At 37.0% G+C, this 14,795-nt stretch overlaps 1 protein-coding gene across 4 annotated transcripts in view; it reads left to right on the top strand.

Annotated features, from left to right (window-relative positions):
• The first annotated feature begins 323 nt into the window (after positions 1-323).
• PTPN4 (protein tyrosine phosphatase non-receptor type 4) overlaps positions 324-14,795 on the top strand; it is a 255,843-nt gene continuing 241,371 nt past the window's right edge. For 2 of the 4 annotated variants that reach the window (XM_074214984.1, XM_074214983.1), the window contains exon 1: positions 324-422. The gene's annotated coding sequence lies outside the window, so the exon portion shown is untranslated. The remainder of the gene's footprint in view (positions 423-14,795) is intronic. The other 2 variants (XM_074214982.1, XM_074214981.1) reach the window with 1 other exon arrangement.

Here is a 14,795-nt window from a genome sequence, read left to right as displayed (position 1 = left end):
GGGGCGGCGACTGAGGCTCCTCCGGCTGGCTCTCACGCTCCTGCCCCTGCTGGCGCTGCCACCCTGCTCTTCCCCGCGCAGCCTCGCGGGCCCCCGGGGCCGCTTTGGGGGGGCAGAGAGGACTAGGCTTTCGTCCCGCGGAGGACGCTTTATTGGGGCGTCCGCCCCCCGTATCCGCAGGACCGGTGGTTGGGGTGGAGGGCGAGCGCAGAGCGGCGCCCAGCTTCCTGCCCTCCCCCTCCCCCTCCTCGCCCGGTGCCGCCGCCGCCAGCCCCGCAGTATGAGGTGGTGCCCGCTGCTGAGGCCGGCGGGCTGGTGGCCGCTGCTGCTGCCCGGGGGCCGCTGAGCGCCCGCCGGGGGGAGGGGGACGCGCGGGCGCCTTGGCCTCCCTCCGCCCCAAAGGACGCGCCTGCTCTATGAAGGTAAGCGGCTCACCCTCCCGTGCCAGGGCAGCGCCGGGCCATTCCGCCACGCAGAGCGGGCAGCGGGGCCCCCGCGGACGGAGGCCGAGGGCCGGGCCAGCCCCGCGCGGGAGAGGGCCGGGGGCGCGGGGCGGCGGGCCGGGACCTCCGCGAGGGCCCGCGTCGCCGCGGTTGGCCGTGGTTGGTGCGGCTTGGTACGGACCGATTGCCAGGAGGCCGGCGGGCAACGCGGGCTTGAGTTTTGAAGCTTCATCGGCTTCTTTAGCGACTTGCGAGCATCGATGCACAAGCTGCGGCTTCTTAGACTGATACTTGTTCAGTGACTTCTATTAGGGAAAAGGCGAATGCGACTGGCATTGTTTTTAAGAGGCTGTGCCCCCCCCCCCCGAAAATAAAGTTGAGAAGCTGAAGAAATGTGTTTGTACACATTTCTCCCAAAGTCTTAATGAAAGTAGGAGACTCCTACAGTATGTACGTGTAGGGCTGTGTGTCTACGACGCTTGTATTCTACCAGTATCAGACACAAAAAAAATTTGTGGGATTTTAGCAGAACTTATTCTAAGAGAACCTAAGGACTTGGCACATTCCAGCAGATCTAATGCAATGGTTCGACTGTTATTGTGAGAAAATCCTGGGCCTCTGTTTAAACTGAAGGACTCCTGGCTTAACAGCATTTTAACATTTTTCATAAGGAAGAGAACAACAACAAAAAAAGATCCGTTATTCTTCACGTATCTGAATTTTTAAGGGGTGATTTCAGGACAAATGAATGATGTTGAACTAAAGACAAGAAGAAAAACAGCAAAACAAAAACCCTACCCAGGCATTTTATTATTGTGAAATTCTCTTTGATATGGAGTTATATCCTGAAAGGAAGGACTGAATTTTGGGAGAGGGACTCTATGCCCATAATACACTTCTTATTTGACCTATTTCTCCCTGTTGCATTGCAGCTAGATATGTTAATTAAATCCTTAATTTGATTCAGTAAATGACTAAACTCAAATTTTGATTGGAAAACATTTTTATTTAAGCAAATATTTGACTATTGCTACAGAAACTCTCATTGCACACAGTCTCAATGTAGTGTGTGCACCATATTTTTGGCCACAGAATTCTTATTTACCCAAAAGTTATTTTTGTTCCATCTCATTTTCCATTATATAAAAACTATTGGTTCTAATCAAGCCGATGGTTGCATCAATCCTTGAATATGTATGCTCCCCAAAATTAGGGATATCAGAGGAATATTGCTTTCATACATGGGAAGGGATAATTTGGCTTATTTGGCATAGAATTTTATACAGATGCATAATATTTATCAAATGTTAAATATCATATTTTAGTTTTGAGGATAGTTGGTGATTTACAGGACCTTGCCATATTGAGGTATAGATAGTAGGTTTATTACATTATGGAATTTGAAATCTTTATCTGGGGTGTGATGCTTCCTTAAAAGCAGCAATGATGTGATTTTCACATTATAATTCTAGTGTGCTCAGATTTTGGGTTTGGATTGGCATAGATATAGCATAATTTCAAGTCTCAAGCTATTAGGTGGTTAAATCTTTTAAGTATTAATCAAATAGCTTTTAAAAATCCCATGTATCTATGTTACTTTAAATTTATGCCACCCAATTTCTATTTTAATTTAGGCTATGTGCAAAACCAGCATTGATTAAACACTTGCTAAAAATACTTTCTGGGTCGTGTGGACTTAGATGCAGCCTCAGGAAAGTTCCTCTGAACCATTCTGCTGTGATTAATACACATTTAATTGTTGTTGAGGGACTTTTTTAATTAAAAAAAATAGAATCTCATAATTTAAGCTTAATCTGTTTTTTTCAAGGATAGAAGCCTAGTTATTTGTTAATTGGTTACCATTATATGTAAAGTACCTAAAATGTCTAGAATAAATTACAGATTTTTGTTTGATTTTGTGCTCAGTGAGTTCTATAGGACATTGCAATTCTCTTATATAAGTATAAACATATTTTATTTTCCTTTACTGAATAGACAGTAAAGTCTGTTGTACCTTTTGAGGTTCTTGAGAGATACTTTATTGGTTGGAATCAATTCTGTGAGGAATAAATTTGTTCTTGATGGGTAATGTGTAAATTATCTACTCAAGTTTATTATTGGTTTATGGTTTATTACTCTTATGTGATACCAATATACAAAACTATAATACTAGTATGTAATTTATTACTGGTCTATAATTCGGTACACATAAGTACATGTATATTTATGTGTGTATGCTTCAAAAGATCTGTGATTTCATCATGTGAATACTTCCTGTACTCATACAAATCATGGCAACTCTGACTTTACGAGACAGTCATCTGAGTTGTGACTGAAGTAGTTCACCTGTTGATTAGCTTTCTGGAGATGAACCTCTCAGCTCTAAGCCCCACTTCTAGAAGATAGACTGTTGGCTGATTGAGGGAGGATTCTTTACAGGCTTTCTGCTTGGTCAAACCTGCCAAAAACTTGTGGTCCACTGGCATCACCTGATAACCACATGGTAAAATGAAATTGATAGAAAGTTTTAATAGAGTTGTGTTTGTTTACATGTAGTAAGCTCTCTGTGATCTCCACCCTCTCACTCTTCAGTCTCTTCCCCATCTACTACCACCTTTCCAATTGTCTACAAGCCTCCCTCATCCTCAAAAAGCTCTTTCTTGAGCCTTCTGTTCCAACTAACAGTCGTCTTATATCTCTTCTGCTTTTTGTGACTAAACTTCTTCAGAAGACTGCAGTAGATGCTATCACTTTGCTCTCCTCTCACTTTTTTAACTCTCTACAATTCTGTTTCCAGTCTTATCATTATTCCAAGGAAACTGCACTCTCCATAGTTTAATAATTTTGTTACTGTGAAATCCAGTGGCTTTTTCCTCAGTCTTTACTTTTTTTGACCTCTGCAGCCTTTGATACTCCTTGATATCTTTTTTTCTAGGTTTTTGGGATACACAATGAATGATTCTCATTCAGCCTCTTACGCTGCTCCTTCTCGCTCTCCTTTGCTGAATCCTCACTCAGGTCATGCCCCCTAAATGTAGATAATGTCCCATAGGGATCTGTCCTCAATCCTCTGCCACTATACTATTTCATTTTATGATTCTTACTAGCTCTGATGGATTCAGTTATCTATGCTGATGATTCTCATATCTATATATCCTTTCCTAACCTTTCTCTGTTGATCTCCAGGCTAACATTTCCAATTCACTTTTTTTTCCTTTTTTTCTTTTTTTTTTAGGTTTTTGCAAGGCAGTGGAGTTAAGTGGTTTGCCCAAGGTCATACAGCTAGGTAATTATTAAGTGTTTGAGGCCAGATTTGAACTCAGGTCCTCCTGACTCCAGGGCAGGTGCTCTGTCCACTGCACCACCTAGCCGCCCCTCCAATTCACTTGAATTCATGTTTAAATTCAACATGTCCAAAACTGAACTCACTATCTTTTCCCTCTGAATTTATCCTCTTCCAAACTCCCCTATTGCCGTGCACTATTCTCTAGGTTTCTCAGATGCCCAGTCTAGATGTCACCCTCAGTTCTTCCCTGTTTTTCTCTTTCATATCCAGTCTATTACCAAGTCCCCTTGAGTCTGCCATTTTGCAACATTTTTTTAATCTGTTCTCATTTCTTCTCCAACACTGCTTCCATTGTGATATCTATAAGGGGAAAGAAGGATAAATAAGAGATAACTAAAAGAGGCAAGGTACTAGAATTAGGAACTTGAATTAGGAAAGTCTTCCTGGTGAAGATGGGATTTTAGTTGGGATTTGAAAGAAACTTGGGTGGGGCAGCTAGGTGGCAAAGTGGATAGAGCACCTGCCCTGGAGTCAGGAGGACCTGAGTTCAAATTTGGCCTCTCAGACACTTAATAATTACCTAGCTGTGTGGCTTTGGGCAAACCACTTAACCCCATTGCCTTGCAAAAATTAAAACTAAAAGAAAAAAAAAAGCTTGGGAAGCCAGGAGACAGCTGAGAAGAGAGAGCATTCCAGGCATGGGGAGCAGCCAGTGAAAATGTTCATAGAAGGGATGGAATGTGTTAATTTGTTATAATCCGAAGGTGACCAGTGTCATTGGAGAGATTAAAGTGCAAAAAGACTGGAAAAATGGGGAGACAGTAAATTATGAAGGTCTTTGAACACCAAAAATAGTATTTTTGCATTTGATCCTAGAGGTACTAGGGAGCCACTGGAGTTGAATAGGAGAGTGAAATGGTTGGACCCATACTTTAGAAAAATCACTTTGACAACTGAATGGAGTATGTATTATAGTGTTTGTGATTTCCTTGAGAACAGTGGTTGTCTTTTGCTTCTTTTTTGTATAACCCAATGTGTAGGACAGGTCCTGATAACATAGTAAGTGGTTAATAAATGCTTAATTACTGATAGACTGGTATATGGCAATCAGGAGTGGGTGAATTTTACAATATAATATTCTATCATCTAGCAGATATGAATTGATTCTCAGAAAGTTTAGGAAACACTGAAAATACATTCATGTTTAGATAATCAACAGTACTAGATGATTTTCTATTTCTGTATCCTAAAAAAGTCAGTAATTTTTTTAAAATTATTTCTGGTTGGTACCTGTGTTCTAATTTTACTCCCTCTTAATGTCTTTTAACAGATAATCTTTCCATTTTTATTGAGAATCATAAAATTCTAGTATTTAGAGTGAAAGAAGCATTAGAAATATTCCTTGACAATGTTATTCCCTTAATTCACCATCTTTTCTTTTCCTCTTCATTGATGAACTACCAAGTTAAAATTCATTTTTTAATGTCCTCATTTTGTTGTAAAAAGAACATTGAATTTGGAGTAAAAGAACTTGAGCTCAGATCTCTATCACCTATAATCATGGCAAATTATTTACTCTCCTTAGGCCTCCAGTTTTCTCATTTGTTAAATTAATGAGTTAGATGAAATGATCTCTACAGACCTTTCCAACCCTTTATCTCTGATGATATCAAATGTTGCCTCATGCTGAAACTGCTTTTTACTTCAAATTTGCCAGTGGCCTCTTGTTTGCCAAGTTTAGTTGCTTTTTCTCAGGTCTTTAGCCTTTTTAGCAGTAGTCCACAGTGTTGACTGCCACTTTTATACCCTTCTCTTTTTTTTCTTTCCTTCTTGATCTCTTTTTTTTCTGGGTTCATTTTTCTCCTACTCCTTAAATTTGAGAATCATAGAAAATTTTTTCCTGTAGGTCCTCTTTTTATTTTATCCTTTGTTGTTTGACCTTTTTGATTTTCTTGTTTTATCAATTATCTATATAGAATGTGTGTGTGTGTGTGTGTGTGTGTTTGTGTTTGTTTTAAGTTCTTTACCCAAGTTTCTAAATGTCAACTGGATATCTCTCCTTTTTTTTTCCTGTGGTACCTTAACCTTGACATATCAAAAACTGAAGCTCAGCATTATATTTCCAAACTGTTTAGCAGTTTCTGGCACATAATCGGTGATAAATAAATTCTCCCTACCATCTTAAAAGCTTCTGCTATTTCCTAGTTTCTGATGATAGTACCATTATTTTCAATCTCTTACCTTGAAACCTATCTTTGATTTTTTTCTTCTCCATTCTAGTCAGTTATCAATTCCTGTTCTACTTTTATATATTTTTTATTTCTGCCCTTTAATTTTTGCTCAGTAAGCATTTACTATGTGCATGGCACTGTGCTAGGTGTGGGGAAAATAAAATACTCCCTTTTGAGAAGTACACATTCTATTTGATGTAGCAAAAAAAGAGAACATGCAATTTGAGGGAAGATAGAATACCAACAATTGGAGGATCATGGAAAGCTTAATGGAGGAATTGACTCCTGGGTTTATTTTTGAAAGAAAGCAATGATCCTACCAAGATGAAATGAAGGGTGGCAGTGTATAGGGTAGCCCATGCAGATAAGTACTTGGTACTTGGAAAATGAGAGAGAGAGAATTTAAATGCCTGAAGCGATTTTTAAAAAGAAATTTTGTGCATTGACAATTAGACTGAGTCATCATCAGGATGGCAGTTTTAGTAGTCATAGGCACAAACAATTGGTAGTGGGTTGAGGAAGTGAGTAGGTGTTGAGGAAATGGAGGCAGCAAGTGTAGACTATTCTTACAAGGAGTTTAGAAGTGAAGAGGGAGAAGAGGAATGAGACAAAATCTTAAGAGTATAGCTGGATCAAGAGTTCAAACTTTCCCAAGGTAATTCAATAAATTTTTCCTTTGAAGGTTCATTTTGTTAGCAAAAATTTACTAAGTACCAGATATGCACTGGAAATCCAGAGACAATAATAGAACAGTTCCTTTTCTCTAAGGGGCCAAGAAAAAGTGGGATTTTCCCAAATGATGATTTATGCAGCTTTTGGGGTAGCAACTAGTTTAGATCATAACTACTTTAAGGGGCAAGCACTTGGTTCAGAAAAAGGTACATTCACAGTAGAGAGAGTAGAGTGGTCAAGTATTGAGGGATAAGGGTAGATTAGGTTAGGTTAGATTAGATTAGGTAGATGAGGACCACAGTTAGCTGTGGTAGTGAGTGTGGGATGCAGACTGTCTTTCCATCCTATTGATGTATTGTACTTCACCTTCTGCCTAGGCCTTAGTCCTTTTGGGGTTCCTGGTGCCCACTTTAGAGATCATTAATTTAGTCTGTCACCTCTTTACCAAGAAATAGAAGGTGTAATCTTCATCAGTCTTTCAATTCATGGTTGTTCTGCCTTGGTTGGAATTCTGAGGTCTTAAAGATTTTTTCTATTCTGTATGTATATCATGAAAATATTCTCCTGGTTCTGTTTTCCACTGAACATATGATCTTAGAAGTATTTCTACATTTATCCAAATCCCTCATATTCATCATTTTTATGGTAATAAAATTCACTTAAATAATTGTAATGTACTTATTTTGTTTCCTGATTGTTGCTACAACAAAAACTACATATACATGGATTTTTCCCCCCTCTGTTTTTACAAGTTTCTTTTCTATCTGCCCTTTATTCCCAGTATCTATTCAGTTGCCAGGTCTTAACTGTTCAACCTCCACATCATAGCTTATATTGCTTCTACCTTGGTTGATGCACTCATCATTCACTTGGACTATTTCAGTTGATCTTCCTGTTTTCAGCAACTTCCCTCTCCAGAGCATCCTACATACAGCTCCTAAATTAATGTTCCTAAAACACATTTGTGATCCTGTTAGTCTTCAGTCTGTCAGCAAGCAGTTATTAAGCACTTTTGATAGTCACTTTGCTAGAAACAGTATATTAAGACAAAAGGGAAATATTGCCCTCTAACTTAAAAATCTTTGGTGGTTCTTTGTTGGTCTCTAAGATAAAAACTCCTCTGTAAAGTTTAAATTCGACCTATTTACTCTTGCCTAAATATAAAATTCTACTTCACATTTCCTTGTCATTGTACAGGTTGTCTCCTGTGCTTAAAATGAATATTGAACTCATTTCTGTGTTTTAGAATCTCTAGCTTCCTTCAAAGCATGATTCCAATGCCATCTCTTGAGTATGGCCTTTTGTGATGCCCCTCTCCCCAGATTGTTCATGTTATCTCCCTCTCAATATTTATTATTTTGTATTTCCTTAATCTACATGTTGTATGCTTTAGTATCCCTCAGTAAACTTTGGGAAGACAAGAATTGTTCATTTTTTTTGTGTGTGTTTTTCTGCATGGTGTTTTTCACACAGTAGGTCCTTCATAAATGTGTTTTGAATTAAATTTATTAGACTTTCATTGTATAATGGCCTAAGAATTAGGAGTCCTGGATTCTAGATCATACTTTGTTTGGACATAATTCTACTTGTATGGAAAATGATGAGATCATTCTGTGACTCTGTAGATCAAATAAATTCTTTGTATAAATTAATTTAAATTTTTTTCCCCTTTCAAGACTTTGTGTTCATTTCCTTTACATTAATTGGACATATAATGCCTCCATGTGTATGCTTCTTGAATGTATTCTAAAGACATTTTTTTCTTTATATCCCCAGTGTCTAGCACAGTATCATATACGATAGTATTTAATAAATGTTTGTGAATTGAATCATAAAAGTAGTACTCTAGTGTAGTATAGTAGAAGGATCATTGAACTTGCTCAAAATCTGACAGTTAATATAGGTAAATTTGGGCAAGTAATGGGGGGACTCAGTGACCTTTAAGCAATGATTCTTTCCCTGGTTTGTGTCACTGGATCCCTTTTGCAGTCTGGTGAAACTTCTTGACTCTTTATAAGAATATTTTTAAATGCATAAAATACATAAATTAGGAAGAAAAATAAATTATATTGAAATACAAACATCAAAATATTTTTTAAAACAAATTTAGGGATCCAGAATTCCTTTTGGTTCTAAGTCTATAATTCTTTTTATTTAATAGCTATGTGACCCTGTAATAATATTAACATTCTAAGTCAGACTTGTATAGCTGAAAAAACCTTTGGAAATAATCCTAATCTAATTCAGGTCCTACTCATGTAGAATTTTAGCAAAATAGTGAGAGAATCTCTCATGCTTTTAAAATATGGTTATTCCTTCCACCTATTGACTTTCCCCATCTAGTTTTGTGGATCTGGATCTGTATAAGAAATTAAATGGGAATTTTGGGTTGCAGAACCTCAAAGACCAGTAGATGACACAGGAAAAAATTTATAGTCAGAAATGCATAAAATATATTTATAGTATTGAATGATTTCAACATCTTTCATCTTTTAATGCCATAATAATTCAGAGTTCTCTAGTATAGAGAGAAGGTCAAAAACTTTTTTGTAAATTATCCAGATTGCAGGGGATAAGTGTAATCGGGAGAGGGGATGTGGGCAAAAAGATAGTGAAGTTAGATGTATTTGTAATTGGTTGGATGACTAGGTGTAGTGTGCATTTTATACATACACATACATATAGACATATATGTGTGTGTATATATATATATATATATATATATATATATATATAGAGAGAGAGAGAGAGAGAGAGAGAGAGAGAGAGAGAATAATACCAACTGAAAAAATCTCTAGTAGAGTATTCTAGGAATCTTGTGTTTAACTCTGTACAGTAAGTACTCTATATGATATGATATTAGAATACTTTTTGCTCTTTAAGGCCTCATTTTACTTATATTAAGTAAAAGGGACCACACAACATGATCCTTAAGATTTTTTCAAACTGTTGATCTTTAAACTCTAAGTTAAACGCCAGAAGAGCCAGCATCTTCATTGCCATACTTAGGATTAATTTTGATGCTCAGCTCTTAATCAGAAATTAAACCTTAATTTGTATTTTTTCCCCATAGAGAAATATGTCTACATTATGCCCTGGTTTCCAGAAATTAATTATGGGGGAGTCCATCAGTAAGCATTTATTAAGAGCTTACTTTGTGCCAGATACAGTGTTAATTAAGCACAAGGAGATACAAAGACAAAAGTTAAAACAGTTCCGGCCTTCGAGAGATTTTCATTCTAATAGGGAAACTGTATATTTATGTGTATTGTGTGTTTGTCTATGTATGTTAGAAGGTACCTCTTCAGCTGAGACTTGAGAAGATTAGGAGTTCCAAGGGGTGAGAGATAAGAAAGGAGTATGTTTCCAGGCATTTAGGGCAATAGAGGTAAAAGCAGAGGAAAGATGGAGTATATGATGACCATTAAGACTAGATCATAGAAGAAAAGTCATGTTAGAAGGCTAGAAAGGTAGGAAAGGGTGAAGTCATAAGCAGTTATCCAATTGAGTTGTTCTCTGTTGTCAAAGTGATCTTCCTAAAAGCTTGCCAGACAGTGCTAGCCTCTCTACTCCATTATCTCTAGGATCAAATATCCTCTATTTGATATTGAAAGCCACTTTTAGTCTGCCCCTTCTCATACTCCCTGTCCAGGATTTCACTTCACACAGCATCAAATACTTGGTGACTTCCTTGCTGTTCCAAGAACAAAATGCTCCATCACCTGAAACTGGATAGTTTTTCTGACTCTCCTCTCTGCCTAAAACTTTTTCCCTCCTCATCAATAATTTCTGGCTTTCTGGACATCCTAGAAATCTCAGCTAAAATTCTACCTTTCACAGGAAGCCTATCTAATTCTAGTGCCTTCCCTCTGTTGATCATTTTTAATTTATACTGTATATAGCTTGTTTGAATATATTTGTATATTGTCTCCTTTTAGATTATGAGCTCCTTGAGAGCCAGGGACTGTTTTTGAATATTTGTGTTATCTCCAGTGATTAGCATAGTATTTAGCACCTTAGAGGATGTTTAATTTTTGATTATTTGATCCTACAAATTACAAAAAGAGCCCTTGAGATTTTTTGAATAGGAAGGGGTAACATCACCTTTACTCTTTAAGAAAACTACATTTGTGGCTCTGTGGAAGATAGATTGTAGTGGAAAGGGGGCTTGAGAGGTAGGGACATCAAATAAGAGAATGTTGTAATGTAATATAGGTAAAAGCTGATGAGGAGGTCAGTGAATATGTAAGAGAACATTCAGGATGTTACAGAGATTGAAATGATAAGATTTGTCAGCTAGTTGGCTATGTTGAGTAAGTAAATTGAGATTGACATGGGATTTTTGAATTTGGGTGATTTTGGAAGAAAGGTGATTCACTTGGCAGTAATAAAGAAATTTCCTAAAGGGGTTGAGTTGTGGGGAGGTTTGGAACTTAGGAAAACTTGCACTTGATATATAGATCTGGGAATCATCTTCTTAGAGTTGACATTCGTACCATAAAAATGGATAAGGTCATCAAGTGAGTATATAGAGAAAAGAGAAAGAAAGAAGACCTGATAGAGTCTTGGGATATACTTGCAGTTAGTAGAAATTATATTGTTTTCATGGCATGGACCACAAACTTCTGTGATTCTGATAAGAAAATGTAGTTTTAGAGAGTATTAAATTTCCCATTCTGTAGTTTGAAAGAATCCTTTCAAATAGATCAAATTGAAATTTTCTTTAATTTGCATTTGTCTTTAATGATTGCTTTTATTGTATTAGCATAGTACTAGTAGCTACAAATTTTTACTTTGGTAGGATAATTCTGTTGCTCTTGCCTACAACCGCATTATTGAGTGGAAATAAGAATTTTTTCTTGTAGTTTGTAAGGTTTTAAGTAGATTCAAGGGGTGTCATTGTATTTAGGGCATCTGTGTATTATTTTTCTCTTTCTGGAATAGCTCCTATTGAGAAATGACACTTGAAAAGATCTTTTCTTATAGAAAAAGGGAGCTGAAGTGACCATATTGTATTTTTCAGGACCAAAACCTTAAGTATTTTTGCCCATTGTAGGTGATGACTTTTAAGACTTTTCCAGCTTGGGTCAAGTTATAAGACTGTTCCTAAAATCTTTGCTAGTCATGTTTTGTAGGTAAGAGGGTTTTCCTCTTATTTTTCTTGAGGTGAACTAGGGATAGAGTTTGGGTTAGGATTGATGCTGTGGATACAATTCTTTGAAGGGTTATTATTTCTCAGTAGAACCCTTACTGTTTCAGACAGAAGTCAGTATAGACTTGCTCTTGGGTTCCCGAGACAGTTAAGAAGTTGTGCTAAGGGGCCTTCTCTATTCCTAGTCATGGGAGACCTGGCATTTTGTCACTAAAATTAGCTATATCACAGAAGGTATTTATGAGATATTGTCATAAGACTGAATAAAAGGAGATTTTGTTGAGCACGGTTATGCCTTTGACCAAAAGCACTGCATAACTTGGCACTGTTATTAATCAGACACTTCATTTCAATTAGAGCATTTGTTAAGCACCTATTTTTTGTAAGGTTTTGTGTTAGGTGGTAATACCACATAGGTAATTTTTGTCAAGAGTTCTTTCCTTCAAGGACCTTAGAATCTACTACATTTTATTGAGTAACTCAGTATTTTTGCCCATAGCATTAATACAGGATGTTGTGGACATATAGGAGATGTGATTAGAAACAAATTTTGTGGAAGTAAAAATATTGTCTGTCTCTATCTGGGGAATTCTGTTATTCTTGGTGACTCCATGGTTAAAATGTGAAGTAGCCTTAGCACCTTCCCCTTCTTCCAGTCCACCTGACCTTGGCCATTGATGGGTCAAGCTTGCACTGGTGTGACAGGAAATGACATAATGGAGGTCAGGCACTTTGGGACAGGAAGGAGCAGTATGTAGTTTGCCTATTGGAGAATACCTGGAGTGCCCACCACCTTTGTCCAACCCACTGCAGAAGTGCATTTAAGTCATCGGAAGAGAAACGCTTTTTTTTTTTTTGCTTTTTTGTCTCTTTCTTTTCTCTTTTTTCCCCCTCTCTTCTTTACCCTGCCTTTGCCTTGCAAGGATAGCTCTCTATCTCTCTCTTTCTGTAGAACCCTGGACCCCTATGCCATGTGACTGGACTGAACCAACTCTCTCTCTCTTTCAAACATTGCCTAGCCTGAACTCATAGTGCTTACTGCTTCACCAAGTGGAGAAACAAATCTGTATATTTTGTAGACCTGCATAATAAATCCTGAGCAGTTTTTAAAATCCCAGGACTGTGTGAATTCTTTCACCATTCAATTCAAGACCTCTCAGTCTTAAACTGGCAACAACCCCTGACAACATCAAAACAATTTTTGGGGGGAAATTCTTTTTTCTAATGATATCCCTTCCCCCCTCCCAGAGAGTCCATCCTATATAGTAAAGTATTTTTTAAAAAAGACAGTACAACTGGTTGATATGTTGAAAAAGTCAGAAAACCCATATAACATTATAGCAACTGGTGGATCTCCCACCTCTATGAAGGGACATAAATTTCTCTCTTCATTTTGAGTCATTCTTGGTACTTTATAATTTTGTTACATTTACTTCTGCTTTTTTGTCTGTGGTTCTTTGTATTTATATTGTTGTAATCATTGATATATGTTGTTTTCTTGGCTCTTAACTCTGCTTGTGTTCGTACAGATCTTTCATTATTCCCCTTTTAAAAATATTATTATTATTATATTATTATTATTATTTGCAAGGCAATGGGGTTAAGTGGCTTGCCCAAGGCCATACAGCTAGGTAATTATTAAGTGTCTGAGGTCAGATTTGAACTCAGGTACTCCAGACTCCAGGGCCAGTGCTCTATCTATCCACTGTGCCACCTGGCTGCCCACCCATGATTCTCTATATATTGTATGCATAATTTCTTAAAACACAGTAATATTTCATTACATTCATGTGCCACAATTTGTTTAGCCATTTGATGGGCATCTACTTTGTTTCCAATTCTTTAATATCACAAAAAGTGCTAATACAAAAAGTGTACCTATTTTGAAGTATATGTAGTGATTTTTTTTAATCAGTGACTTTCTTGAAGTCCAGGAATGGAGAATAACTTTTTTAAGTGTAAAGAAGCTATGTTTTCTTTGTTAATTACTATCTTCAATTGATGGAAGTTTAAAATTTTTTATGTTTATTGATGGTTTTTGTTTCTACATCATATTCATTTCTAAATGAATAGCTCTACCCCAACTCAGACAGTAACATTAGATTTTCAGGAGTAGCACTGGACAGGGAATGAGAAACTAAATTTAACAACTTCCAGTTCTCCGGGACTTCATTATCTGGGAACATTTGGGTAACCTCTTTGAGTTATGATCTCATCTATAACTTGAGAATACTATATCTATATAGAATTATATATATATATACATATATGTAACATGAAAATTCTAAATATCTGCTCTACTTAACTTGAAGACTTCAGTATTAAATGCAAAAACATACTAAATGCAAAAGCATTATGAAAACTATAACATTTTTATATAGGGTTATGCTATTTTTAATTGTCTGCCCTTTTTAAACTTGATTTCTTTTAGTATCAGAAAGCAAAGGACAAATGCTATTCAAGGGTCATTGTGACACAGTTGTTCATAAATGCTGGCTTCTTGTGTTCATGGAAGAGATTAGAGACTTCCAATAGAATTCTCTGAGACAGTATCTAAACAACATGCCTGAAAATAATTTTACTTTTCAATGCAAGGAGTTACTTAGGTTGTTGGGATTACAACAGTGAAAAATGATATAGTCCCTTCTGTCAAGGAACTTTCAGTCTATAAAGATAATAAATAATACATATAAATATAAAGGAAACTGACTCCTTAGAAAATCTGAGGCCAGAGAGAACATGTTGCTGTGTTTGTATATGTGTGAGCTGTGCCGGGTAGGCTAGAATCCAGAAAGCTTCTTAGAGGGAAGGGTATGTACCTAAGGTAAGACTTGAAGGAAAAGAATGGTTTTAATATGCAGAAAAGAGAAAAAAGTATTTATTAGTCATGGAAGACAGTCTATTGAAAACACAAAGTAGTTAGCTGGTAGAGATCTAAGAGAAGACTAGTGGCTAGTCTAGCTAGAAGAAAGGAAATACAATGGGGTTTAATGTAAGAAAGAGGCTTGAAA

This window comes from Macrotis lagotis, chromosome 1 (genome assembly GCF_037893015.1).
Source record: "Macrotis lagotis isolate mMagLag1 chromosome 1, bilby.v1.9.chrom.fasta, whole genome shotgun sequence".
In the NCBI taxonomy this organism is placed as follows: Eukaryota; Metazoa; Chordata; class Mammalia; order Peramelemorphia; family Peramelidae; genus Macrotis; species Macrotis lagotis.
The sequence above is the reverse complement of the archived record's forward strand: the minus strand, read 5'-3'. Positions and strand labels throughout refer to the sequence as shown.